Raw genomic sequence first — 14,828 nt, 5'->3', positions numbered from 1 at the left:
CCTGTAGTCACTGTTGTTGTGCAACTCATCGTTTTCATGCACATTCTTCGCAGCCAAATCCCACTATTTAATAAATGCTAGATGATGACGAAAGTCTGTTATCTTATTTTGCTTTCGTCGGTCAAATCTACACACAAACCATATCATTTAAAGAACACAAAATATTTACAAATGATTGATGTAACGAAGTCAACTGGAATAATTGAATTTGTATATTGCAAACTTACTTGTGCAGCTCCCTAGAAGTTGGAATATCTTCAACCGGCCATATCTGGTTCCTACCAAACTGCCTCTCAACCCTGTGCGGTAGGTGCCACTCAACACACCAGAAACAGATCATAGGACATTGCATCCTATAGATTTCCTCATCGATGTTGCATACTGTCCTAAAGATCATCCCATCCAACTCAGGTGCGTTGTATGGTTGCCATGTGACCTGAAATAAATGAAGAAATTGAAAGTCGCCTAGAGGGGGTGGATAAGCAAAATCTGAAATTTATAACTTGTCGGCGTTTCGACCCCGGGGGTTCCCTGGACCGACGAGTAAATTGTCGCCGCGTGCCCCAGCCCAGATGGGTCGGCGCGAGACGGAGCGCGAAGGGGGGAAAAAGCTGGAGGGAGACAGGCGTAAAAGGGGAAACCTGCGGCCTTCGTGTTTGTCCTGCGCCCAGGTCGGGTGCGCTTGCAGTAGGGGGTTACAAGCGTCCGCGTGGGAGAGAACGAGAGGCTTATGCGCGCCGTCCCGTCCTTCCCCGCGCGGCCAACCCTCTGTAAGAGGGCCCTGAAACTTCCTTTTATAGGCGTAAGGAAGGGGTCCAGGTGTACAATTGGGAGATGTAGCAGTGTGCTAACGTGTCTAGCAGAGAGGAGCTAGTGCCCTAAGTACATGCCGTCGTGGCAGCCGGAGAGGTTTTGGCACCCTGTTCGTGTGATGTCGTGACCATCGGAGGAGCGCTGGAGCCTGGCGGAAGGACAGCTGTCGGGGCTATCGAGTCCTTGCTGACGTCTCCTTGCTTCTGTAAGAGGGCTGAGAGCCGCCGTCGTCATGGAGCATGTGGGGCGCCATCATTACTTGTTTACCGGGGCGAGCCAGATGGGACGCCGGTCTTGTTCCCCGTAGCCTGAGCTAGCTAGGGGTAGGGTAATGATGGCCCCTCCTGTGACGTGGTCGGTCCGAGCCCTGGGTTGGGCGAGGCGGAGGCTCCTCCGAGGTCGAGGTCGAGTCTGTCTTCCGAGGTCGAGGTCGAGTCCGAGCCCTTGGGTCGGGCGAGACGGAGACCGTCGGCTGAGGCCGAGGTCGAGTCCGAGCCCTGGGTCGGGCGAGGTGGAGTTCGTCGTCTTCCGGGGCCGAGCCCGAGTCCGAGCCCTGGGTCAGGCGAGGCGGAGTTCGTCGTCTTCCGGGGCCGAGCCCGAGTCCGAGCCCTAGGTCGGGCGAGGCGGAGTTCGTCGTCTTCTGGGGCCGAGCCCGAGTCCAAGCCCTGGGTCGGGCGAGGCGGAGTTTCTTATGGCGCCTGAGGCCGGGCTTGGCCGCTGTCAGCCTCACTCTGTCGAGTGGCACAACAGTCGGAGTGATGCGGGCGGCGCTGTCTTCTTGTCAGACTGGTCAGTGGAGCGGCGAAGTGACTGCGGTCACTTCGGCTCAGTCGACTGAAGGGCGTGTGTCAGGATAAGGTGTCAGGCCACCCTTGCATTAAATGCCCCTGCGATATGGTCGGTCGTCGTGGCGATTTGGCCAAGGTTGCTTCTTGGCGAAGACTGGGCCTCGGGCGAGTCGAAGGTGTGTCCGTTGCTTGAGGGGGCCCTCGGGCGAGATATGAATCTTCGGGGTCGGCTGCCCTTGCCCGAGGCTAGGCTCGGGCGAGGCGAGATCGTGTCCCTTGAGCGGACTGAGCCTTGACTTAATCGCACCCATCAGGCCTTTGCAGCTTTGTGCTGATGGGGGTTACCAGCTGAGATTAGGAGTCGTGGGGGTACCCCTAATTATGGTCCCCGACATAACTTAATCCACAAACTACAAGCCGGGGTTAGCGTTAGAGCGAATATCAAGTCTGGGAGAGAGGGGAAAACATATCAACCAAGAAAATAAAGCGGATGACACGGTGATTTGTTTTACCGAGGTTCGGTTCCAAAGAACCAAGTCCCCGTTGAGGTGGTCACAAAGATCGGGTCTCTTTCAACCCTTTCCCTCTCTCAAACGGTCACTTAGACCGTGTGAGCTTTATCCTTAATCAATCGGGTCACTTGGACCCTCACAAGGACCACCACACACTTGGTCTCTCTTGCTTTGATTACAAGTGTCTTGAGAACAAGAATGAGGAAGAAGAAAGCCAACCAAGCAACAAGAGCAACAAAGAAACACAAGAACCATCCTCTCTCAAGTCCTAAAGACTAGAATTGAATTGGGGACTTTGATCGGATCGAAGACTTTGATTTGTGTCTTGGAGTGTTGTGTTTTGCTCTTGTATTGAATGGAGTGTGATGAATGCTTGGATGGTTAGAGTGGAGGTGGTTGGGGGGTATTTATAGCCCCCAACCACCAATTCAACCGTTGGGGCAGGCTGCTGTCGATGGGCGCACCGGACAGTGTCCGGTGCGCTAGCCACGTCACCCAACCGTTAGGGTTCTGACGGTTTCGACCGTTGGAGCTTTGTCTCCATGTGGCACCAGACAGTCCGGTGCCGCACCGGACAGGTACTGTGCACTGTCCGGTGCGCCTCTGGCAACTGCTCTGACTTCTGTGCGGACTGTCCGCGCACTATTCACGTTGCAGCCGACCGTTGCACTGTCTAGCCGTTGCTCCGCTGGTGCACCAGACAGTCTGGTGGCACACCGAACAGCCCGATGAATTATAGCGAAGAGGCTCTTCTAAAACCTGAAGATAGCAAGTTTGAAGTCGTATGGCCCTGGGCACCGGACACTGTCCGGTGGCACACCGGACAGTCTGGTGCGCCAGACCAGGGTTCTCTTCGGTTTCTTTTGCTCCTTTCTTTTTGAATCTTAATTTGTTCTTTTTATTGGTTTGTGTTGAACCTTTAGCACCTGTAAAATGTATAATCCAGAGCAAACTAGTTAGTCCAATTATTTGTGTTGGGCATTCAACCACCAAAATCATTTATAGGAAAAGGTTAAACCCTATTTCCCTTTCAATCTACCCCTTTTGGTGATTGATGCCAACACAAACCAAAGCAAATATATAAGTGCAGAATTGAACTAGTTTGCATGAGGTAAGTGCAAAGGTTGCTTGGAATTAACCAATTTATATTTGTATTTGTTGGGGACTTGTTCTCAAATGCTATGAATTAAGAACAGGGCAACATAAAATGTTAAATGTTGATGCCCTTCGTCCGCTGAAGCATTATCTCCCTTAGAATATAATGAACTTCGGATGAAGACCATAAGCGAAATATTACGAAGGTCTTACCTTCGTAATCAGTTCTATAAAACAATGTAGACAATGCTAGAACATGAAACATTAAAGAAATTTATACCAGAAACAAATATTATTATACATATATTTCATTATACAAACTTAAGTATTAAAACATAATATTTAGACACATTTATACCTTTGCCTTGGCAAAGAACAATAATTCCAGTATGATGCATTGATGATTACAGGATTGCGTGAACAGTAAAGGAGCACTGTTCATCTATTTATAGGCACAGGACGCAACCTGTGAGAAATTACAATCATGCCCCTCACAAAAGATTACAATTATGACTCAGACCCTTATGGACTAAGAAGTCATTTCATCTTTAAGTCGGTTCGAACCTTCATCTTCAGATACGTTATAGTACCGAAGCTTCATGAGTGGTAGCTTCGGCACTACATTTAAACGGATTTACCGAAGGTGTTTCTTCCTGCAGGACCTTCGGCGACGAAGCATGACCCCAACAGTAGCCCCTTCACGGTGCTAGATCGTTTTTCGTAACGAGCTTGATCCGTGAAAAAGTCTCTTAGGCTTCGGGAAGCCGAAGGCCCGAAAAACACCTTCCTTGAGTTCGTTGCTGGGAAACGATAAAATTTCCGAGCGTGGAGTGGTCCCACCATGCGGATTCACCTTCTCGGGTTTTGTGGCCCACCGTTCAGTGGGTGCGAGCGACTGTTCGTCCGGTGTAGGAGACTTGACGATTCACCTTCTTACCTGCAGCACTATATAAACAGACGAGTAGGTGTGAAGTTACCACAACATTCATTGCTATTGCACTGTTTTGCTGTCAAGAATTTAACCATAGCCGAAGCTTGACCCTTGCATTCAAACGAAGCATCACCTTGGATTTTTCTTCGTCACAAAAAGAGCTTCGGAAAAAAAGGTCATTAATTTCAAAAAACTTCTAGAAATTCATAATCAAATGGCTAGAGTGCGCTCCACTGCCAGGGTTGATCGTGAGGGAGATGAGACCGAAGCCACTGAAACTGTCCCAATTTCCGAAGCAATGAGGCGGTCTGGGCTGGCAACATCAGAGGATACATCTGCCGCCGAAGCAAAACAAGCTGATGTTGAATAAGATGAATTTGAAGATGAGTACGGTGCAACGCCATCTAAACCCAGCCACTTAGAGTTTGGGAAGTCTAATATTACCGAAGGTGATATGGCTAAACTACTGAAGCTAGGCTATTTTAGTGAAGACAAAAGGGGGCTGATCCGCTTCGGAGGAGAGGAAGTTACCCCGAAGCCAGAAAAAGATGAGGTGGTGGTTTTTAAGAGCTTCTTCAAAGGAGGGTTAAGATTTCCCCTGCATGGGAAGATTGCAAATGTTTTAGAGAGATTTGGGATTCACCTTCATCAGTTAACTCCGAACGCCATTGTTAGGCTTAGTGTTTACATCTGGGCACTCCGAAGCCAGGAGGCAGAGCCACTTGCCGAAGGTTTTTGCCGGGCACACGAGCTTCATTACCAGACAAAAGCTAGAGAAGATGGGCTACATGATAACTTCGGCTGCTACAATTTTGCATATCGGAAAGATGCCAAGTATCCAGTTATCAGCTATCGTACAAAATGGCCAGCTGGCTGGAAGAGTGAATGGTTTTATGTCAAAGTGGATGAGAAGAAGGAGAAGCTAGTTCAGAGCCCTTTGAGTTTAACCTTCGGAGAAACTAGGCCCCAATGCGTCATGTATCCAAATAGTCCATGCCAGATTGCATTGGGCGAATTTTGGGTTGTTGCAGAGCACATTGGCACTAGGGATCTGGTCCAAGAATTCTTAGCCTTCAGAGTATTCCCAACTTTGAAGGAATGGGACATGCCGAAGCTGAAAGGGGAGAAAAAGAAGAAAGAGCTTGTTCGGCTACCTTATCATTACAAGTTTAAAAAACATTTTAAAGCACCTTGCCAAGAGTGGTTGGACACAATTGAGGTTATGTGCAACGAGATCCTTGGCAACTATTCTAAGAAAGAAGATCAGTTAATGACTGCGGCTTTCGGTACTCGTCCGAAGCGAAGAATGAATCGGGTGATGGATGTCTTGAATTTTGATTATCCTGACTATGAGCAATTGGGCAGAGGTGCCGAAGGCCAGAAGAGAAAAAGAGTTGCCAGCATCCTTGACAAAGAAGCTACTAAATTGGCTAAAAAGGACAAAGAAATTTTTGAGAAAAGAAAGCTGAGCCCTGAGCCGAAGATAGCTACTTCAAAGAAAAGGAAAGCTACGGCACTGAAACCAAAAACGTCGGGCCAAGAAGAAGAAGCTCCTGCAACCCCTTCTGCTGCCGATGTGGAAGAAATTCTAAAGGTAATGACTGAACCTTTGCCTATCAAGCTAAGTCCGCTGGTGCCACAACTGACGAAGCTTTTTCAGAAGGAAAAGGAGCCTTCGGCAACGGAAAGTCCTGCTAAGCTGAAAAAACGGAGAATTATCCAAGTGGCCAATGTTATTCATCAGACACCGCCGCCGGCATCAGCGTCAAAAATACCAATTACTGAAGACGCTGGCGCTGCCGAAGCTGAAGCCACCGAAGCCGAAGGTGCCAAAGCCGAAACCGCTGAAGATTCTGATCTAGAAACCACACTTGGTGATATTGATAACATGCTTCTAAAAATGGCTGAGGAAGAAGCTGCTATGGCCGCGGTGGACACAACAATTGAGAAAGGAAAAGAGCCAATTGAAGATACTTTGGAAGAGGAAAACTTCAATTTTCAAGATATACTAGGGCAAGAGTTATCAGAAACTAAAAAAGAAGAACTGAAGAAATATGTTGTATCCTGTGGGTACAAACCAGGGGCTTTGCTGTTTGGCGGAGTCAATGAAGGGAAATTGAGATGCCTTCGGAATCGAACCGAGGCAAAGGTCGTTAGGACTTTCTCGGAGAGTGTTGGCCTGCCGAAGATTGAGGCGGACCTCTGCAGGTACCGGCGACAGCATGTCGCCGGTAGCCTATTCTATGCTAATTTTAAGGTAAAACTCTTAACTTGTTATTATTTTTTGAATTAAGATGTTTTCTGACGAAGGTTGTTTTGCCAGAGTATATTACTAAGTAAAGTGCTGAGGATGCAACAAGATCTCGAAGACGAGAAAAACGAAGCTACAATTAAAGATCTAGAAAATAAAATCAAAGATCACGAAGCTGCTTTGGAGAAAAAGGACTTCGTCATCCACTCCATGGAGGGTTCGCTGGTATAAGCTCAAGCCGAGATTGACAGATTAAACAGCGAATTACTCATAAAATCAGAAAAATCTGAGCAAGAAAAGAAGAATCTTGAGACGAATCTCAAAACCGAAATTGAGAAGAGTTCAAATTTGCAGAAATCACTGAAAGAGCTTCAGGATAAATGTTTAGACTTCGGCAACCGATGCGTGCAGCGGCTGAAGGGTGTCTTTTACTCAATTGGAGCCAGCTCTGAAAAATTTACACCTTCATTTGAAGACCTGCCAAGCACCTTTGAATATATTGAGGGCGAAGTTGATGCGCTTGACGAAGTTATCGCTGGGCATGCCGATTTCTGCGCCCTGTTAGCTTCTCGAGGCACAGCTACTGCTTTCCTGAAGACTGGCTGCACGCACGGGAAAATTGTTAATAGGCCAAACTTCAGTTTGTCACCAGCAGATTTGATTGACATCCCCAGCCTAGCTCGAAGTATAGGAAACAGGTTTATGACTCAAATTTGGATAAACGGCGGGCGAAAAATGGCTGGTGACGAAGCTCGAAGCCACCTTAAGCCAGTGAGAAACTTATACTTGTTACTTTTACCGTCACCTTGAACTCTGCGCATTTCTCATTCCGTTTTAATATGTACAGGATGATGAAGCTAAAGAATGATGAGCTGAAGCCTTAACAGATGTTCCGAAAGACTTTGCTGCAGAAGATTCTAGAGAAAATTTTGTAATATGATTGTAAAGAGATTTATGTAAATTTGTGCGTACCTCGTAATATATCTTTACCCCTTTGTACGTGTACGATCTGCTTTGCTGTGGACGAAATTTTCTTTTTGAGCCGAAGGCGAAAAACACCTTCCCTTCTTTTCGTACACAACGAAGCATGAAAATTTCTTTTTCCTATTTTCCCCGAAGCTTTATCCTCATAGCCGAAGCATCTGTCTTCTCTGTATGATATGATGATAATGATCCTATGTATGTCTAAATGAATGTTTATGAATGCAAATGCCATGATGTAATGTATTGTGCAAATGAATGTCCAAATACATATTCAAAGCCATAATCATAGCCTTCATTCCCTTAGGAATGACTCAAATCTCTTTGCCGCTTATTTTTCGGCTTCACCGTTTATTTTTCGGTGTATCAGCGCTGTCTTTTCGCTGTAAGCCTCCCTTAGGAGCTTCTTCGCCTTCTACTTCGGCGGAATCAGCGTTTATTTTTCGCTGTAAGCCTCCCTTAGGAGCTTCTTCGCCTTCTACTTCGGCGGAATTAGCGTTTATTTTTCGCTGTAAGCTCTGCATTCCCTTAGGAACGACTTTTGAGCTTCTCCCTGTTTTCTTTTCTTTTTTCTTTTGCACTCGATGGTGCGTTCTCAGCTTTTACATTTACATCTTTGGGGGATATTGCTCTTATAGAGTTGAAATAAGAAAAAGAGAAATTACTTGTTGTGGCCCCATTAAAAACCTTTCTCCCCCTTTGGAAAGGAAAAGGGTGCCATAAGAAAGAATAGAAAAAATTACATCAAGCTAGACATAATATTGCCGAAGCTCATCCGCATTCCATGATCTAGGAATGTCGTTGTCGTCCATATCCTTCAATCTGTAGGAACCGGGTCTTGACGAAGATACTACCAGAAAAGGTCCTTCCCATTTCAGTTGTAGCTTGTCTACTGTGTCTGGGTTGACCACTCTCCGAAGCACCAAATATCCTGGCTTAATATTCTTTAGCCGAACCTTTCTATCACGCCATTTTATTGTTTCGGCTTGGTATTTATTGATGTTTTCCACAGCCTGAAGCCGGATCCCTTCTATAGCATCTTTATCCACAGAATAATCAGCTTCGTCTTCTGTCGAAGCCGCTGTTCTTATTGATCCTGCTTTTGCTTCTTCTAGAGTTATTGCTTCGTCACCAAATAATAACTTGAATGGTGTAAAGCCTGTTGACCTTGATGTCGTTGTATTGTGGCTCCACACCACTTTAATTAATTCATCTGGCCATTTTCCTCTGGGTTGATTGAAGATTAATTTCATTATTCCCATCATTATGATGCCATTAGCTCTTTCGACAAGTCCATTTGACTCTGGATGCCTAACCGATGCAAAATGGATCTTCGTGCCAATTTGTCCACAGAACTCTTTAAAAGCTTTGGCATCAAACTGTGTTCCGTTATCCACAGTAATGACCTTCGGCACTCCGAAGCGACAAACTATATTCTGCCAGAAAAATTTCTGAATGGTAACCGAAGTTATTGTGGCTAAAGGCTTCACCTCAATCCACTTGGAAAAATATTCTACTGCTACCACAACATATTTTAAATTTCCTTGTGCTGGTGGTAGCGGGCCTAACAAATCAAGGCCCCACCTTTGCAATGGCCAAGTGGGTTGTATTAACTGAGTCAAAGACGAAGGCTGTTTTTGATCTCTTGCGCATTTCTGACAGCCTTCGCACTTTTGGACTAATTCAGCTGCATCCGAAGCTGCCTTTGGCCAATAAAATCCTTGATGAAAAACTTTTCCCAGCAAAGGCCTAGATCCAATATGAGATCCACACAGGCCTGCGTGTATTTCCTTCATCAATTCTATACCTTCGGCTCTAGATAAACATTTGAGTAGTGGAGAACAGACTCCATGCTTGTACAACTCCCCTTCTATTATAACATATGGTCGAGTTGTTGCCTCTATTCTCTTGTTATAAGCTTCGTCATCTGAAAGGAAATTACCCTGAAGGAAAGAAATGATCTCAGTTCTCCAATCTTCACTATGAACAGGAGATATATTGAGGACTGCTCTTTCAAGAAGTTCAACCGAAGGTGCTTTTATTGTTTCAAAAAATACTTCCGAAGGTAAGGGCAGCCCCTGTGCTGCTGACTTGGCTAGCAAATCAGCATGTTCATTTTCTCCACGAGGAATGTTTTTGACAGAAAACCCTTCAAAGGAAGCTTCAATCCTTCGGACCATGTCTAAATATTTCTCAAGCTTCGGGTCCCTTGCTTTACAACTCTTGTCAATATGGCCAGAAATAACCTGGGAATCGGTTTTAAGAACCGCCCTTCTAATCCCCATTGCCTTTAACTTCCGAAGGCCCAAAAGTAAAGCTTCGTACTCAGCAATATTATTTGTGCAGCTAAAATCAAGTCTTGCTATGTAGCAAGTTCTGACATTGGAGGGTGCAACTAACACAGCAGCTGCTCCTGCCCCGAAGGTTCCCTAAGAACCGTCACAAAATACCGTCCATACTTTGGTATCTTTAGTTGTTTCTTCTCCTTGAGCCCCTGGCGTCCAATCGGCAATGAAGTCTGCTAACGCATGGGACTGTATTGAGGATCTGTGCACATAATCAATACTGAACTCATTGAGCTCCGCAGCCCAATTTCCAATTCTTCCAGTAGCTTCTCTATTCCTCATGACATCCTTCAAAGGTTGTGACGAAGGGACAATTATATGATATGCTTGAAAATAATGTCGAAGCTTCCTGGATGCCATTAAGACGGCATATAAGACCTTCTCTAATTCTGTATAATTCTTCTTTGATAGACTAAGAACTTCGGAGACGAAGTATATTGGGGCTTGCTTTTTGGTTTGTCCCTCAAGTTTTTCTTGAACAAGTGCCGCACTCACTGCTGAGTGCAAAGCTGCCACGTACAACAACAGAGGAGCCCCTGGCGCTGGTGGAGTTAACGTCGTTAGGTCTATCAAATACTGCTTCAGCTCTTCGAAGGCTCTCTGCTGAGCTGATCCCCATTGAAAGACTTCGGTTGACTTAAGCACTTCGAAGAATGGTAAATTTCTCTCTGCTGATCTAGATATGAATCGATTGAGAGATGTCAGTCTTCCTGTCAGTCGTTGAGTCCCCTTCTTTGTGCTTGGTGGCTCCATCCGAAGAATAGCTTCGATCTTATTTGGATTAGCTTCGATTCCTTTTGCTGAGACCAGACAACCAAGCAATTTCCCCTTCTTTACTCCGAAGACACACTTCTCTGGATTCAGCTTCAGACCAGCTTGTTTGAAATTAGCGAATGTCTCCTGCAGATCAGTAATGTAACTTTCTTGCTTGGTGCTTTTTACTATAATATCATCAACATAGGTTAGCACATTTCTGCCTATCTGAGAATGGAGAACCTTCGCTGTCATTCTGCTGAAGCTTCCTCCAGCATTCTTAAGCCCCTCAGGCATCCGAAGATAACAATATGTTCCACTAGGGGTTATGAAGCTAGTTTTTGGCTCATCCTCCTTCTTCATCCAAATTTGATGATAGCCTGAGTAACAGTCTAGCAGACTCATAAGCTCTGACGAAGCTGCTGCGTCTACTAGAGAATCTATCCTTGGCAATGGAAATTCATCCTTTGGACAAGCCTTATTGAGATCAGTAAAATCAATACACATTCTCCATTTACCATTGGCTTTCTTCACCATAACAGTGTTGGCTAGCCACTCTGGGTATTTCACTTCTCTGATAACCCTAGCGCTAAGAAGTCTTTTTACTTCATTCCGAGCACCTTCAGCTTTGTCGTCAGACATTTTCCAAAGCCTCTGCTTTCTAGGTCTGAAGGATGGGTCAACATTGAGCGAGTGTTCAATGACATCCCTGTTAACACCACAGAGATCATTAGCTGACCATGCAAAGAAATCTTTGTTGTTGAACAAAAACCTTATCAAGGTTTTCTCCTGTTCTTCAGACAATTGAGATCCCAGCAGCACCTTCTGCTCTGCGATATCTTCGCATAAAAGCATGGGTTTCGGCTGATCGGCCGAAGCAGCCTTCTCCCTTCTGTACTTGTACTGCTCACAAGCTTCGGCTTCATCTATATTATGGATCGCCTTTGAACCTGTCCAGTTCCCCTCAGCTTTTCTGGCAGCTTCCTGACTCCCATAAATAGCAATAGGTCCTTGATCCGAAGGTATCTTCATGCAAAGATATGCTGGATGAAGAATTGCTTCGAAAGCATTGAGTGTTCCGCGACCAATGATTGCATTGTAAGGGTACTCCATGTCGACAATGTCAAACACAACTTGCTCAGTCCTTGTATTGTTGACAAATCCGAAGGTCACTAGCATGGTAATCTTGCCAAGCGCTACAATTTGTCTTCCTCCGAAGCCACAAAGAGGGTGCGTAGCATCATGAATCTTGTCTTCTGGCTCTTGCATCTGTCTGAAGGCTTTAGCAAATATAATGTCAGCTGCACTGCCTGTATCAACCAAAACATTGTGGACTAGAAATCCTTTGATGACACAAGATATGACCATAGCATCATTGTGAGGGTAATCCTTGAGTTGAAGGTCCTCTTGGGAGAAGGTAATTGGGATATGAGACCATCTTGACTTGATGAATGGTCCCTATACCCCGACATGTTGTACCCTTCTCTGTGCCTCCTTCTTCTGCTTTTTATTGGCCGGTTCTGAGCATGATCCGCCTGTTATTGGGAGCACCAGCTTCGTAGCCAAAGCAGCGCTAGCTTTGTTGTTGAACGAAGCCATCAGCTCAAAAAGTGGAAGTGAGTTCACCGGAGGTGGGCGCCAATGTTGGGGACTTGTTCTCAAATGCTATGAATTAAGAACAAGGCAACATAAAATGTTAAATGTTGATGCCCTTCATCCGCTGAAGCATTATCTCCCTTAGGATATAATGAACTTCGGACGAAGACCATAAGCGAAATATACAAAGGTCTTACCTTCGTAATCAGTTCTATAAAACAATGTAGACAATGCTAGAACATGAAACATTAAAGAAATTTATACCAGAAACAAATATTATTATACATATATTTCATTATACAAACTTAAGTATTAAAACATAATATTTAGACACATTTATACCTTTGCCTTGGCAAAGAACAATAATTCCAGTGTGATGCATTGATGATTACAGGATTGTGTGAACAGTAAAGGAGTACTGTTCATCTAATTTATAGGCACAGGACGCAGCCTGTGAGAAATTACAATCATGCCCCTCACAAAAGATTACAATTATGACTCAGACCCTTATGGACTAAGAAGTCATTTCATCTTTAAGTCGGTTCGAACCTTCATCTTCAGATACGTTATAGCACCGAAGCTTCATGAGTGGTAGCTTCGGCACTACGTTTAAACGGATTTGCCGAAGGTGTTTCTTCCTGCAGGACCTTCAGCGATGAAGCATGACCCCAACAGTATTAGATATGCATGGTTGCTTTCTTTTATTTAACATTTTGGACCACGCTTGCACCACTTGTTTTGTTTTTGCAATTTGTTTGGGAAAATCTTTTCAAAGTCTTTTTGCAAATAGTCAAAGGTATATGAATAAAATTGTGAGAAGCATTTTCAAGATTTGAAAATTTCTCCCCCTGTTTCAAATGCTTTTCCTTTGACTTAAACAAAACTCCCCCTAAATAAAATTCTCCTCTTAGTTTTCAAGAGGGTTTTAGATACCAATTTTGAAAGTAGACATACCAAAATATATCAATTGAAAGAGATCAAATTCATTTGATATCAATTTGAAAAATTCTTGAAAATTTTGAATTTGGTGGTGGTGCGGTCCTTTTGCTTTTGGCTTAATATTCCCCCTTTGGCATTAATTGCCAAAAACGGAGTCTTTTGAGAGCCCTCGTTACTTTCTCCCCCATTGGTACAAGTAAATATGAGTGAAAGATTATACCAAAGTGAGAGTGATGTGGAGTGATGGCGACGGGTAAATGATACCAGTAGAGTGGAGTGGAAGCCTTATCTTCGCCGAAGACTCCATTTCCCTTTCAATCTATGACTTATCATAGAAATACACTTGAAAACACATTAGTCATAGACATAAAAGAGATACGATCAAAGGTATATAAATGAGCTATGTGTGCAATGTTTCAATCAAAATTCCGAGAATCAAGTATGTTTAGCTCATTCCTAGGTATGGTAAAGGTTTTCTCATCTAATGGTTTGGTAAAGATATCGGCTAATTGTTCTTTGGTGCTAACATAAGCTATCTCGATATCCCCCCTTTGTTGGTGATCCCTCAAAAAGTGATACCGAATGTCTATGTGCTTAGTGCGGCTGTGTTCAACGGGATTATCCGCCATGCGGATTGCACTCTCATTGTCACATAGGAGAGAGACTTTGCTTAATTTGTAGCCATAGTCCCTGAGGGTTTTCCTCGTCCAAAGTAATTGCGCACAACAATGACCTGCGACAATATACTCAGCTTCGGCGGTAGAAAGAGCTACTGAGTTTTGTTTATTTGAAGCCCAAGACACCAGGGATCTCCCCAGAAACTGACAAGTCCCTGATGTGCTCTTCCTATCAATTTTACACCCTGCCCAATCGGCATCTAAATATCCTATTAAATCAAAAGTGGATCCCTTGGGGTACCAAAGTCCAAACTTAGGTGTATAAACTAAATATCTCATGATTCTTTTCACGGCCCTAAGGTGAACTTCTATAGGATCGGCTTGGAACCTTGCACACATGCATATAGAAAGCATAATGTCCGATCGAGATGCACATAAATATAGTAAAGATCTTATCATCGACCGGTATACCTTTTGATCTACGGATTTACCTCCCGTGTCGAGGTCGAGATGCCCATTAGTTCCCATGGGTGTCTTGATGGGCTTGGCATCCTTCATTCCAAACTTGTTAAGTATGTCTTGAATGTACTTTGTTTGGCTGAGGAAGGTGCCCTCTTCGAGTTGCTTGACTTGAAATCCTAAAAAATACTTCAACTCCCCCATCATAGACATCTCGAATTTCTGTATCATGATCCTACTAAACTCTTCACAAGTAGATTTGTTAGTAGACCCAAATATGATATCATCAACATAGATTTGGCATACACACAAATCCTTTGCAATAGTTTTGGTAAAGAGAGTAGGATTGGCTTTGTCGACATTGAAGCATTAGTGATAAGAAAATCTCGAATGCATTCATACCATGCTCTTGGGGCTTGCTTGAGCCCATAAAGCGCCTTTGAGAGTTTATAAACATAGTTGGGATACTCACTATCTTCAAAGCCGGGAGGTTGCTCAAAATAGACCTCTTCCTTGATTGGTCCACTGAGGAAGGCACTTTTCACGTCCATTTGATAAAGTTTAAAGCCATGGTAAGTAGCATAGGCAAGTAATATATGAATTGACTCAAGCCTAGCTACGGGTGCATAGGTTTCACCGAAATCCAAACCTTCGACTTGTGAATAGCCTTTGGCCACAAGTCGGGCTTTGTTCCTTGTCACCACACCATGCTCATCTTGCTTGTTGTGGAATACCCATTTGGTACCTA

This window comes from Zea mays, chromosome 5 (genome assembly GCF_902167145.1).
Source record: "Zea mays cultivar B73 chromosome 5, Zm-B73-REFERENCE-NAM-5.0, whole genome shotgun sequence".
Taxonomy (NCBI): Eukaryota; Viridiplantae; Streptophyta; class Magnoliopsida; order Poales; family Poaceae; genus Zea; species Zea mays.
The sequence above is the reverse complement of the archived record's forward strand: the minus strand, read 5'-3'. Positions refer to the sequence as shown.